This window comes from Lepisosteus platostomus, chromosome 12, assembly GCF_059453375.1.
Source record: "Lepisosteus platostomus isolate fLepPlt1 chromosome 12, fLepPlt1.hap1, whole genome shotgun sequence".
In the NCBI taxonomy this organism is placed as follows: domain Eukaryota; kingdom Metazoa; phylum Chordata; class Actinopteri; order Semionotiformes; family Lepisosteidae; genus Lepisosteus; species Lepisosteus platostomus.
This window is the reverse complement of record NC_142622.1, coordinates 1341514-1355741: the sequence shown is the minus strand read 5'-3', so window position 1 is coordinate 1355741 and position 14228 is coordinate 1341514. Positions and strand designations below refer to the sequence as shown.

At 47.2% G+C, this 14228-nt stretch overlaps 1 long non-coding RNA gene across 2 annotated transcripts; it reads left to right on the top strand.

Annotated features, from left to right (window-relative positions):
* The first annotated feature begins 3003 nt into the window (after nt 1–3003).
* On the top strand, nt 3004–13681 carry LOC148650812 (uncharacterized). 2 transcript variants are annotated; one of them, XR_015925565.1, is made up of 5 exons: nt 3004–3451; nt 7385–7517; nt 11107–11185; nt 12136–13069; nt 13359–13681. It is a non-coding gene; the product is annotated as an uncharacterized LOC148650812 (long non-coding RNA). The 2 variants fall into 2 exon arrangements; XR_015925564.1 differs by having other exon boundaries at nt 11107–13069.
* The last annotated feature ends 547 nt before the right edge of the window (nt 13682–14228 follow it).

Sequence of the window (14228 nt, the reverse complement as noted above, 5' to 3'; positions counted from 1 at the left end):
AGCATATTACACGCAGCATTTGTGTGAAGTTCTGTACACCAGGCACATGCACACAGAAGGGCGAGTGAGCCGAGCAGAGTGAGTGAGCTGCCCAGCAGCCTGAAGCCCAACAGTGAGAGAGGCTGTGCTGAAGCTGTGGGAGAGGGTGGCTTTTTGTTAAGTGTCTATGTGCCATCTTGGTGTTGCAAGCAATCTGCTGCAGTGCGTGTGAGAACAGCAGCCTGCACATCAGAAGCCTGGCAGCTGGTTAAACTGCATCTCTTTGTCCAGTGTTGTGTTTGCGTGTCTGCCCCGAGAGGGGAAGAGTTAATGACAGTCTCGGAGAGATTCTGGGAGAGGTGGAACTTGAGGGAGACTCGCTCTCAGAATAGGACGTTGGAGGTGGTGGGAAGGTTTATCGGCCCCCTGGCTTCTGGCAGTGAGTGAACCAGAGAGCAGGGGTGTAATGGAGGGGCCCTCCATCTAGACGTCCACAGGATGGGTTGGAAAAAAGGTCTTGTCTAGCTGCTGATCTCTGGTTATAGATGGGTTGGAGGTGTAGAGGCCTAGGTGCCGATGTGTAGGAAGGCGGTGGAGTGGGGGAGTCGGGGGTGTCCATCCCGACAGGGAGCAGCATGGGAAGGAGAAGCTCAGCTGGGGTAGAACCGGGAGGCGATCTTCGAGGAGGTCGTGCAGGGGCGGAGGCGCTCGAGAGGGAGAGATGGGAGGAGGCCGGGATGCGTCACGAGGACAGGACTCCGGGCCCGAGTACACGGACGAGCTTCAGCAGAGCCAGCAGGGGAAAGCAGTGAAACACGCCTCCCTTCCTGGCTAACCCGACCGGGGGTGTTTGTGAGCACCGCTCTTGGGGGAGCGTGCGTGTAGCAGGGGAATTAATGGAAAAGGTGCCCCCAACAGGCTGGGATGGATGTGTGACACATGTGGGACACGGCTCTGTGAAGCTGCCCCCCCTACAAACAGCGCAGACGATGAAACCCACCTCATTCGTTAGTGTTACGTTGCCGTTGAAAGTCGTGTTTGCTGCTTTTGTTCCCGAGATATAGCGCCTTCTCTTTTGGGGGATGTGGTGTCACTCAGCCCCCCTACAGCTTCGTCGGGGACCCTAACTGGTCCCATTCGTTAGTGCCGCGTTTGTGCTGTTAAAAGTAGCTTCCCAGCTGGAGATATAGCGCCTTCCTTTTCGGGTGATCACGTGATCATGTACAGCGCCTTTGGCCTCCAGCAAGGCCGTCTGGGAAGTTCCAGCGCTCTGTAGGAGAGTGGGTACGAATGTCAAATGACTGCAATGTTGTTTCTCTGTCTGCTGGGGGGAGGGGGCGGCGGCGGCGATTTTGCACTCCCACCAGTAGTTCAAGGTACAAGCTGACAGAGATGAAAGCAGCGGTACTTTGTCAAAATACTGTACCAGAGCTCGACAGTAAAGGAGCCTGGTTCCGTAGTGGAGCGTGCTTAAAATCTCTAGTTCCACAATTCCGCATTAAATTAAGGGAGTGTTGTTCTGGCACTCGGATGTACAAACAAAAATCATTTTAAAGTAGTTATTCAAAATTGTTCATAAACACCCTTAAGTGCTCATGCACGATTCTGTGTAGGTAAAACTCTTAAGGTAGCACTGACAGTGATGTTTTAATCGCAGGCTCTTCCAAGTGCTGTGCTCTGTGATAACCCTGTACTTTACCTTTCAAACGAGATTCGCAGTGAGCCACTTGACAAAGTGTAAATTGCTAGCCTCTAGCGCTTGTCACATAAAATTCCCTGATGGAAAAATGTTCTTTAAAGAAAAATGGTATCATTAGATCTCTAAAGTTCCGTTATTAGATTAAAAGTCTGGCAGTTTTAAGTCCAGTCTCCTCTGTCTCTGAAGACCTATGGACTCCGTGTGTATTATAAGTGTTTTTTAAATACTAAACAAGCATGAATTAACTAACAACTTTATCAAGGCTGATCAAATAGTGACTACCATTAACAGAAGGATGCTGTCTGGAAAGCAGCGGAGCTTGACCTGGTAGTAGTTTTTGAAATCGCCAGCAGGCTCCAGGCCGTTTCCCCGGGCTGGCGCACCAGGGACTCTGTGTTCTGCAGCTGTTGAACCCGAATCACCACTCTCATCTTTGTGAGCAGGTAAGGAGCTGTAAAATGACCTTACCTAGTTGCAACCATGTTACTTATTTTTTCCGCTTGTTTTGCGTGGGGTAAGGTGGAGTGCAGGAGGCCCTGGGCCGCAGTGGAGCGTGGCGCCAGGACAGTGCGAAGAGCCGCTGGGCTCTGGGCCTTTCCTGTAGCGAGCACCGCGCACGCCAGCTGGGCGCCGACACTGGGGTGTGCGAGAATACAACGCATGTCATGATCGTGATCTGTAGTGGAAGAGTCATACATCTTCAGAGTGATCGGCCCGTCGGCCAGGGATCACGTCCTGAAGCACAGTCGCAATAATGCTGAATAACAGTTTACCTGCTCGTTCATTGACATGGTTGACAGTTTTATCCACAGCCTGTATTTAGCACTCTGAGTCAAGCAGCTTGCTCAGGGGGCAACAGAAAAATGTCTCTCGCCCTCATTCATCGTTTCTATGTCTTTGTAGAATTTAACTAACGAGCCCCTGCAGCTCTGAGTGCTTGTTAAAGTGTTGTTTGGCACAATGTCATTCCCACCTCTGCCTGTATATTGCTAATGGGCACCAGTTGGGGACCATTCAGAAAACCAGCGGAGCAACATTTTGAAAACAAGCTCAAACGTTTCAGTTTTCTCTGTGCTTTTGTGTTGTCTGCTTATACTAGAGCAACATATATCCCTTTATAAGCTATTTAGCTGTTATTCTTTGCCCAAAAAATGGGATGTCTTTTTATAATTAACGGACATTTCTTTTAAATATTGTAGCTTCGATTGTTGTAGACTTCATTTCCAGCTGTTGAACAGGACGTCCCAACAGCAGGTTAATGTGCAACTGGATGCTTGTTTTCAGCGTTCAAAGTGCAGAACTGAAACTCATCAGCTCTGGGATGAGTGACCAGCCATGCCTTTTAATTTCCCCCAATCGAGGAAAAGCGATTCCTCGATTCTGCAGGAATCAGTGCAGACTTAATTTTTGGAATGGCTGGATGAAGCTGAAAACAAAACCTAACATGTTATTATTCAGAGCAGTTCAAAGGGAATTCTAGGATACTTAGGTTCAATACTTCAAAGGCCCTCTTAGGAAACGAGAGATCTGTGTTCTTCACCGAGGTCAGTGCAAAGCTGACTAATCTAGCGAGAAAGAGGTTAACCTGCAGAGCCAGTGGGGATGTGACAGCTGGTTCACAGGTCATTTATTACAGCCTGTCATGGTTAACTGCATTCGAAGAGGTGGTTCGTCTCAAATTAGGGTGAACAATTTATTAGGAGCACATTGTGCACCTGCTCCTGAGTCAGAAATCGGTGTCGTTCGAGAATGCAATTCAGAAGTGCTTGGCAGGTAAGGATGTGATAGGTGACATTTCAGTTTAGTGTCTCCCAGTGATCGGGCCAATTTTGAGTGGCTTTAGCTGTGTGCTAGACAGGGCTGTGCAGAACGAGAGGAGGTTTGATGGTTTGATATGTGAGGATGCTGTGCTGTGTGGTTAAGGTAATGGGACCGTAGGTTCACAGCTGTTTGAACCTGAGAAAATAATGCTTTATTAATTAAATTAGCTTGCACCTCTAATCAGAGTGATAATGGGGCTTTAATTGTGAATTTGTGTACACACAATAGCCGTTCCAAACAATTAAGTCTGCAATCCTTTGATCAAGTTGCCAGGCAAGAATGAGTCTGGATGTCCCAGTCGGAGATGTCTGTTAGCCCTCCATGAGGACCCAGTAGCAGCCTTGACATCTCTGGGCAATTAGCACTCAGCCGTAATCAGATGGCCTAATACTAAGCAGCTCCCTTGGCAACAAAAAGTACCTAGAGGGCCTTGTGATGGATTGGCGCACGTTGCCCAGAGGGGGGCAGTCTTGCCTCACGTGGCTTCCCAGATGGACCCTCGCCAGATCGAGTGGCTCTCTGGTGATGGACGAGTGAAGATTCGTGAGACTGAAGATGCTGGTGTTTCAGCTAAACAACTCAATTGTTTTCTTTCTGAGCTCTTCACTTTGCACACCAGAGCAGTTCCAAACATTGTGTTACATCGTTCACTGTGACTGAGGCAGCCGGTGACAGGTCTGTTGGATATCTCAGACTTCCTGGGTGTGGGGTGGAGAGGAAGAAACCCTGAGCCTGATGAGCCGCGCTGTGCCACGCAGCACAAAGCACACAGCACACTGCCACCTGGAATGACATGGAAGGCTAGAGGAACCCTCTTCCTCTACCCAGGGTGGTCAGTGTGAGGATCACTGTACCCTGTACCCATTGTGGTCAGTGTGAGGGTCACTGTACCCTGTACCCAGTGTGGTCAGTGTGAGGGTCACTGTACCCTGTCCCTAGCATGGGCAGTGTGAGGGTCACTGTACCCAGCATGGTCAGTGTGAGGGTCACTTCTCCCCGTACCCAGTGTGGTCAGGAAGAGGGTCACTGTGCCCCGTGCCCAGTGTGGTCAGTGTGGTCAATGTGAGGATCACTGTGCCCCGGTCAGTGTGAGCGTCACTGTTCCCTGTGCCCAGTGTGGTCAGTGTGGTCAGTGTGAGGGTCACTGTGCCCCGTGCCCAGTGTGGTCAGTGGGAGGGTCACTGTGCCCCGTGCCCAGTGTGGTCAGTGTGAGGGTCACTGTGCCCCGTGCCCAGTGTGGTCAGTGTGAGGGTCACTGTGCCCCGTGCCCAGTGTGGTCAGTGTGAGGGTCACTGTGCCCCGTGCCCAGTGTGGTCAGTGTGAGGGTCACTGTGCCCCGTGCCCAGTGTGGTCAGTGTGAGTGTCACTGTGCCCCGTGCCCAGTGTGGTCAGGAAGAGGGTCACTGTGCCCCGTGCCCAGTGTGGTCAGTGTGGTCAATGTGAGGATCACTGTGCCCCGGTCAGTGTGAGCGTCACTGTTCCCTGTGCCCAGTGTGGTCAGTGTGGTCAGTGTGAGGGTCACTGTGCCCCGTGCCCAGTGTGGTCAGTGGGAGGGTCACTGTGCCCCGTGCCCAGTGTGGTCAGTGTGAGGGTCACTGTGCCCCGTGCCCAGTGTGGTCAGTGTGAGGGTCACTGTGCCCCGTGCCCAGTGTGGTCAGTGTGAGGGTCACTGTGCCCCGTGCCCAGTGTGGTCAGTGTGAGGGTCACTGCGCCCCGTGCCCAGTGTGGTCAGTGTGAGGGTCACTGTGCCCCGTGCCCAGTGTGGTCAGTGTGAGGGTCACTGTGCCCCGTGCCCAGTGTGGTCAGTGGGAGGGTCACTGTGCCCCGTGCCCAGTGTGGTCAGTGTGAGGGTCACTGTGCCCCGTGCCCAGTGTGGTCAGTGTGAGGGTCACTGTGCCCTGTGCCCAGTGTGGTCAGTGTGAGTGTCACTGTGCCCCGTGCCCAGTGTGGTCAGTGTGAGGGTCACTGTGCCCTGTGCCCAGTGTGGTCAGTGTGAGGGTCACTGCGCCCCGTGCCCAGTGTGGTCAGTGTGAGCGTCACTGTGCCCTGTGCCCAGTGTGGTCAGTGTGGTCAGTGTGTAGAGGTGGAAGATGGACAGAAGGGGAACAGGCCATGTGAGGTCAGTCTGGCTTTGTGCCCGCCTACAGGATTTTCCTCTTATCCTTGGCAGTTAAAAAGTCCTCTTGATAAAATTCTTTTTCATTTTCTTATCTCAGCTTGAATTTCTAGGAGGAAATATTGTCCCTTCATCACTGCACATTTCTTTCTCTTCAGAAAGATGTGCTGGTTTTACTGCTGTAGACAAGAACTGGGTCCCACTCTTGTACTTTTTAAACAAGAGTTGCATTTTTATTACCTCTTTTGTCAGATTATATCCCATTTCCTTAAACCACTGGAAGTGTTTAATTTAAGATGATTATACTCTATCTTATCCGCTGCAGAATTTCTATCAGTATCTTTTACTTTTCGTGGTGAGCTTGCTGCTGTTAAAACGTTTAATGGTTTTATTGGTTTTCATGTTTGTGCCGCTTTAGGAATGAGTTTATTTATTCTCTAAACCTCGTCAGGATTTTTCTCTTACATCCTCTTCATACTCTTGGTTTCCTGACACCTCTAACAGGAGCCATTAACAAATGTTGGAAAATGAAAGAAATAAGGAGCAATTAGTGTGAAGTCAAAGCTAATTGCTTAGTCACAGTAACTCCATGCTTCCTTCAAAGGTAATTGCCAGCGAATGACATTTAGATTGTTTGAGCTCAGGATGATTTCTTTTATTACCTCAGCTCCATAGAGTCCTGAGTTCTGTGGGCATTTCTCTTGACTCATTTGCAAATAATAACAAACAGAACTCTGAAGGTGAGACATAAATACCAGCTTAGTTATGAAAGGGTTTGTCATTTGGTTTTCATTTCCTTTTAATAAAGAACTCCAAATACACCTCTCTTTTTATTCTACTGCTGCGGTCAGCACAGTATATAGTAATGCATTTTTTAAAAAGCTAGCAGCTTCTAAATAAAAAGGACAGTTGTGTCATTGAAAATTAGCATGTCTTCCTTTTGCACTGTTTAGAAAAGGGCATCACAGCACGACAACAGATTTTCATTTGCAAGGCTAAAATCAATTTGAGATGAAAAGGAAATTTAGCAGAAGGTTTTGAAATGTATTATAATAAACTGCCAGAGACAATCTAATGAATAATTACAGTAGAATGAAGAAAAAGCACACATTGTACATCACTGGTATTTAAAAAATGAGCAGATTCTAACAGCTAGATGCAATCAAAACAACTGCTAGCCAGCAAGTCAAAACATTTCTCTTCGGTAAGTGGTTCTTGTGTGTATATTTGTATATTACACTGTGTATATTACATGTATGATCTCCTTGGTTTATGAAGCCTCTTCTTATTTTTCGCCTTCTCAGTTTGTTAAAATTTCTCATCTTCTGGCAAAGCTCTGTAGTTCTGCTTGTCTGTAACTGTGTCGGCACCCCACTCTGTGAGGAGCCTAAGAGGAGAAGAGCTCTAGTTGGAGTTTTTGAATCTGAAGGCTTTAGGCTTCAGGTGTTATGGATGATCCGTATGAGCACTTACTGGACATGAGAAAAACCTGGAGCTCGGCATCTGTATGGCAGCTGGCAGGTTCTTGGAATCCGGTTAAAACGGTTTGGCCTCCTATGCAAGTGATCCGCTTGGATTGTGGGTCAGCAGTTGACTAAATCTATAACACCGACACCTGGAGGAAAAATAATAATAGTGAAGCCACAAATCGGAGTTTCCTGCTCCTGAGTCCGCTGAGCATCCCCGAAGATGCGCGCCGTCTTCAGGGCGGTAGACTTGTCATCTCTCTGCGGGCTGTTTGTTCAAACTGTCCTGTTCACCGTTCACAGCAGGGGGCGGCCGTGGAGGCATCAGGAGCGAAGGTCCAGGCCCAGAACTCCAGCATGATCCGTCTCGAACCCCCGAGAGCAGGAGCTCCTCCTGGTGCTCAGGGCTCCCGACTCCGGGCAGAGGTCAGCGCAGGTGGGGACCCCGCTCCGAGGAAGACTGGGGGGCGCGCGGGAGCAGAAGGGCTCTTCAGGCCCCAGGCTGTCAGCAGCTCCCTGTCCTGTGAGGATCCCGTGCCAGGAGCCTGGTTGGTTGTGCATGACCGGGCCTGTCTGTAACATCACAAGATATTTTGCACCAGCGTTCAGCTGTGCGCTCCTTTCCATCTAGATTTCGTGCTGTACATGTGTTTTACATGAAAGCTATTGCAAAGTGAGTTAAATAATTAGACATTTTTCAAAACCTGATCAGCTGCTACATAATAGAAGTGTACTGTATTTGGTAGCCATTCTTTGACCGGTGAACATCCTCACCGACGGGAAGGCACTCTGTGCAGATGATAATGTGGCAGGCTGTCTTTATTTGGCACAGCTGTTTTGTCAGTTTTATTCAGGGCACTGAAAACTGTGAATTTAAATGTCAATAAATATTGCATCTTCTTCGCCAGCTGGAAATGCTGTTCAGTGTCGATTACCTCTCTCTACAGGCTGCACAGCTTCTGATTTTTACTGTCTGAAGAGATTTTAAATTATGTGAAAGGAACACAAAATGCTTATGTTTGTCTGACAGTCTTATGTCTATTTAGTGCAAAAAAAACAACAACAAAAAATATTTTGAAGTGCAATACCCTCTAGGTCTAGTCCTTGGGCTTTATTACCAATTAAGAACGAATGCCTTGCTTCGTGATGGTGTGTGTATTGTAATTGGTGTTCCCACGAAATTCTCATTTTCTTGGTTGTGTTTTGTGTCCAGAGTCGGAGCGCTCTTGTCTGGGGTGTGTAATGAGAGCCACGCTGACTGTATTATACAGAAGAAACAAATGCAAGAGGACGTGTCTATTTAGTTTGCATCTCCAGGGCCCTGCTTGTCAGCTCCTGTTAAGCCCAGCCGTGGAGCCAGACGAAGGGGGGGGCTTCCGTGCTCTGTGGGGGCAGAGGCCCGTGGTTCTGAAACAGGGGTCTGCTTACACCTGCTCTGGCCCCGCCAGGCCCCGCCAGGCCCCGCGGGCTCTGAGGGCTCAAGAGCGCCCCCTCTGCCCCTCGCTGTCCTCAGACTGCCCTGCAGGAAGAGCGAGAGGAATGGGCTGGAGTTTGTGATCATTCCAATTCCCCGGTCAGTAGCAGGCTGGTCTTCCGTTCCTTACCTTTCCCATGACTGGACAAAGGGGGCAAAGATCCCTGTGGTCTCTGACGTTTCCCGCCCTAGCAGTTTGGGGAATTCAGTCTGTTATAAAGTCTGTGGACCACCCCTTCTCCTCTCCTTCAGGGGTGCCCAATATCTGGATATTTTGCCGGCGGAATCACCTCTGCTGATCAATCACGCTTACTTAGAGAGAGTTGTTAGCGGACTGCAGGTCCTGGCAGATTTTCTTGACCATAGGTGCAAGATTGTCACCCATCCGCTGTGTCCATCAGCCTGCTTGGCTCATGCTGTGCTGTTGGAAGGGATAATAAGTTGGTCTTGATAGAATCGAGACGGTCACCAATAAACTTCCTCACGTCTTCAGCTGCCTTTTTCTGTGGTTGACCTTGAGCAGCAGGAACAGCTGGATTTGAGACTCTCTCTCCGGCCTCATTCGAACTTTCCAAATGCTCCTCCATCTGTGACTTCCCACTCCAGTTTCCGGGCTTCCATACTCTTTAATTCCATGTTAAACATGGAAACGTTTTCAGTTTAAAATCTGGAAAAAATGACAGTTGCAAACAGCGATCCGACAGTACAGTACAGTAGCGACACAAAACAGTAACCGCAATTTGAATAAATCACTGAGGAGCTTGTTCCATTCCATGTGCCCCAGTGCCCTGCGGTCCGCCCAGCTGGTGATGATAATCATTGGTGTAAGACAATTAGTGCCCTGCGTTCACATGGGCACAACCAGCTCCTGATTACACCTCCCTCCCATCCCTTCAGCACAGCGCTGGAGAGTTTGCAGTGGAAACTTTTGATGAGAGAGGGTGAATTACAGCCTCAAGTAAAAGCAGTATGCACAGTTTAATTGCCAGGCGATAAAAAGGCTGTTAACAGCAAAGGAGTTTTTTAAGAGCACACTTGACCTTTATCAGGTGGTTGAGTTAATGCAGACAATGATCTGAGTGCTGCTGAGGCTGAGCTGGGCATGTTACCTGTTGGGCTCTAAATGCCAAGCGAAAGCATTTTATTTCCATGCTTGCTCCTCCACCTTTTCAAAAATTCTTCTGAGCCGAGTCTCTTAGGCTATTATTTTAACCCACCTTAAAATGGTGATTGCTACATCAAAAGGCATGAAACCAATATAACTGCCTGCTTTACTCTAAATGTCACACCCAAGTCTGTTTTCAATTTTTTATAAAGCTTATTATGTGTGTTTTTGCAAGGGCTTCAGCCCTGGAGGGTCAGCGGTCTTTCATGAAGATGGGCTCAAAGAGAGCCCACCTGCCCTGCTGACCGCACTCTCTCAGCCCCGCGCCAGCAATGAGACAGTTTCATTCAATATTGATCAGGTCCTCACGGAGGCCTTTCTTTCCAGAGGACAGCAGCCTGCATTTCATTTAAGTGTCTGATTTAGTCAGAAAATTAAAGCTCTTTTGTCGCCCTGTGTGTTTTTAAGAACATAACAAAAGCCCGTCAGAAGACCTAATACAATTGTTAAAGATGTGAAGCTAAATTTACCGCGCATTACCGTCACGTCTGCCTGTGGAATTGGAAGGCACGCTCTTGTAGTTCCGGCACAAAGATTAAGAGAGAAGGAATTCTGTCATTAAAGAGGGTTTGCATTTTCGTGTGGCAGATAACGAGCTGAGAATACCAGGAGTGCAATATTCATATAGACAGGCTCATTATAGGGAGGAAATGGCGGATTAAGGCGGCTGTTGATTCTCTCTTATCTCTGCGTCCGCCGGTAAAGCTTCTGCTTCTTTCAAATTCATTGATTCACCTGAATAGGAGTCTCCTCGCGCCTCTGGAGATGACAACAGAGTCCTGGCCAGCACGGGGGAGTACTCTCCAAGGTGTGAGCAACTTCCCTGCTCCTGTTTGCACACTCACGGGGAATTGAGTGACAGAATATTGGTTTTCAGAGAAGGTTTTCTCTTTTGGGTTTAACTTTGTGCTTGTGCCTTGCAGTATCGTTGTGACATTGTTTTTTCAGCTCAGCGTCCACTGTGAGCTTTAAATACTCACAAGTCATCTGTCAAGGAGTTCAGCATGAATTGCACAAAGTGTGACGCTGCTTATGCATATAAATGTGAAGTAAGGTTTAGCAGCAAGTGATCCTACCTACAGTAGCACTGTGAATGCGAGATTATGTCACGATAAGGTTACAGATGCTTTTGAAGTTTTTATTACAATACTTGTTTAAAAGTTCGTGCATAGCTGCCTACAGCTCTAAATCGCTCAGGCTTCAAGTACAGTGTGTCTTGATTATCTTTCAGTTGCCAAGTGTTTGCCAGTGATTTTGATGTTTTTTTGTTCTGATAGTGTTTTTCTAATCCCCTTGCTGCTGTTTCTGCTTTCTCCTGTTTTTACCTCATCTGCCACTTCAATTAGTTCACTGACTAAACCAGGATCTGTTTGATGTATTCAACAGGAAGAGCACCGGGCCTAATACTGCTCCCTGCGGAACACCCCTGCTCCCACCAGGCCAGCTACAGCTTGTGTGCTTTAAGGTTGTTTACTGTCTTCTGTAAGCCAGTTCTTCAGTCATGTGCATACGTTCATTTATTAAGAGTTAACCTTTCAGCACAAGCCTTCTGGAAATGTGGACACAGTATATCAAGTCATGTTCTCTACCGTTAGTTAGCAACCATGTTTGATGCTTTTTCAAAGAATTTGAGCAAGTTAGTTAAACTTAATTTACAGTTGTCAAAGTTGTTACAATCATTTAATTTTAAAAAGTGTTTCTAAACAGTAATTATATTTTATTATAAAATGGGTAGAGTTAAGTGTGAATCCATGAGAACTGAACACGATTATTAAACTTTAATTTATAATCTACTACACTGGACCCCAGAACACAGTGAAGACTGCAATTGCAAAGAATGAAACTTTGATTATGGCATAATCAAAATCCAATTTCTTAGTACACTATAGATTATATATCTATAGATTATAGATATAAAGGTCTTAGATCATCTTTATGTTTAAATTGTATTTCAGTTCTGCTGATGTTTGCAGGCTTTAGCACCTTATGTCTTTAATGATTTCAGCACGTTCTCAGCAGAAGGTGCCCCTCTGTGGTTAAAACACACTTTTTAACTGAAATATGATAAGAGGTCTTCATAAGTGACTCAGTGATAGCAAATTAAATAACATTCATACAAAGATAAGTAAAACATACTCTATATTTACATATTTTAAAAGGATCATATAAAAATTAGTACCGTATGTTTTACAATGATTTATAGACAGCTTTAAATAATAATCACTAAAACACTTTTAGTTCAATGCCCGCGCTCCCTCAATAAATTTTACCAGTGTTCCTTAAAATTGTATTAAAAAAATGCAAAATGTGGGATATCTGAAGTTTTTCCACCGATTCCAGGGAAAGCACAGGGTATTGTCCGAGAACAGCAATTTGTCCATCAACTGAGTAAAATCACTGAAATGATTTTCCCAGTTGTTGCTGTCAGGTCCATAATCTTTCCAGGACTGGAGACTGGTGTCCCGAGTGTCCATGAGCTCCGATTCCAGAAGGCAGCTGGGTGCAAGAGGTCCCTGCATCGTACGAGTTCAGCATGCGTTCAGCTAATTACTCCCAAGCAGAAGAGAGCAGAAACTGCCATCAGACAGGAGGGTTTGTGACTCATTAAACTCCTGTGGGTGTTCTTAGCGCATTGATCGCTTCTGCTCCTATAGAAACCATTTGTTCTGCAGGGAGTGAAGGCCAGCAGTTTTCCGTTTTGGCTCCACTCCTCTTGCTCGGCTCCCAGCTGACCAGGGACTGACTGAGTCAGCGGTGCTACCTGGATTCTGGCAGGTTCTCTTCCACAGTCCTTGTGTCAGACCTGCACGGTTAATACTGTGCAGAATGTGGGCATGGCGTTGACTAACTCCTTGGGTCATCACATGGCATACTGGGATTATTAGAAGTCGTTAATTAGATTCCACGTGAAAAGACTTTAAAAAAAAATAAACATTTCTTGAAAATGACCGGGCAAACCCTGGCAGGTACATTTTACTGTAGGCAAATGCAGTGTGTTACTTAGAAGTAAAAATAAATCTTTCCGAACTCTTCTCTGAAAACTCTGCCCTCCTCCCTCCTGCGTGTCTGACTCCGGACATTCTGAACCCCACTTTCCTGCCTTGCGCCCCCGGCTTGCAGGGACAGACCCCGGCTGCCCCAGGACCCTGTCCTGGATGGAGAGAGTAGATGAGGGATGGGCGCATGACCCCCCACCTGTCACCTAGAAGTTTAAAAATATACCGCAACAAGCTGCAAGCACTTTGTACAGCTGGAGCGCTGACTGGCCGGTCCTTGGAGCTGCCGCCATCCTGCTGTTGCTGTCTGTGGCCACAGCTGGAGCTTCTTCAGTCAGCGGAGACCCGCGCAGGTGAGTCCAGTTCAGACTGCCGCACAGCCGCGAATCCGTGTGGCTCTGTCGCCCTTCGTTTCCAGCGGAAGGTGAGAGGAGATTAAGAAAACGGGAAACGTGTTGCATATACAACATGGATGGTTTTCAGATGGAAACAGGCCACTCTGTTGAAACTGGTTTACTTGGACTCCTTCACTATGCTGTCATGGAACTAATTTATAGAGCTGATAGAGAAATAGAAACCGTGGAAGAAAAGGAATGTACTGAAGACCTTATTTTTAGAAATAATTAATTGTGTTCTACCCAGCTAATCTGGAATTAGCGGTTCTGCACATCCCTCCCCAGCAGCATTGCAAGCCTGCAAGGACCCGGGAAACCACAGGGGGCGCTGTGGTCACCACATGCTCTGCAGAGTTCAGCCAGCTGGGCAACGCCAGTCACCGCCAGCCTGCAGCACAGTCCGGGCTCAGACCCCTGCCCACACATCCCAGGATGCACTCGGGCACACGTCTACACAGGGTGAACTGCTCAGGAGGCTCTGGACTATTCTTTAATGATGAAGAACATATCAATGATAATCATACATATCAAATGATGTTACTAGGCGGAAATAAAGCAGGGAATACTTGAGTCACTTGTGACCTGAAATAAATTTGATTCAGCTACTGGAGGTATAGTTTTAGGAATACATTCAAGCTGTAAACAGCACCGACTTCATGAGATGTTCCGCACTTGAAATGGTGAAGAAAGGGATTTGTCTGATTGCAAGAAAGTCTGTTCTTTAAACGTCCGTCAGACAGAGCTGTTTGAACGGGCTCTGCCGGTGGGTCTTCCAGGCAGGTGATCCTGAGTGTCTGAAGAGGAGAGGAAAAAAGCTGCTGGACAGACAGGAGGTCAGTCATCACCTCCTGCACCACGTCAAGACGACAAGACTTTGAACTGCAGGGGCAAACAGATATTTCTGTTCTGCTCAACCTTATTTTTGAAAAACGCTTTATCTGACTAACTTAAAAGTTCTTAAAAGAACTCATAGTTCTGTATTTTTAAACAAATACTTCACATTGTGGTAAATGGAATAATTAAATTCTTAAAAAATATGATTTGCATTAAGTGCAATGTTTACAAATGCACATTATTGAATACATTTTAATAAGCATTAAATAAGTTGGTTTTGACA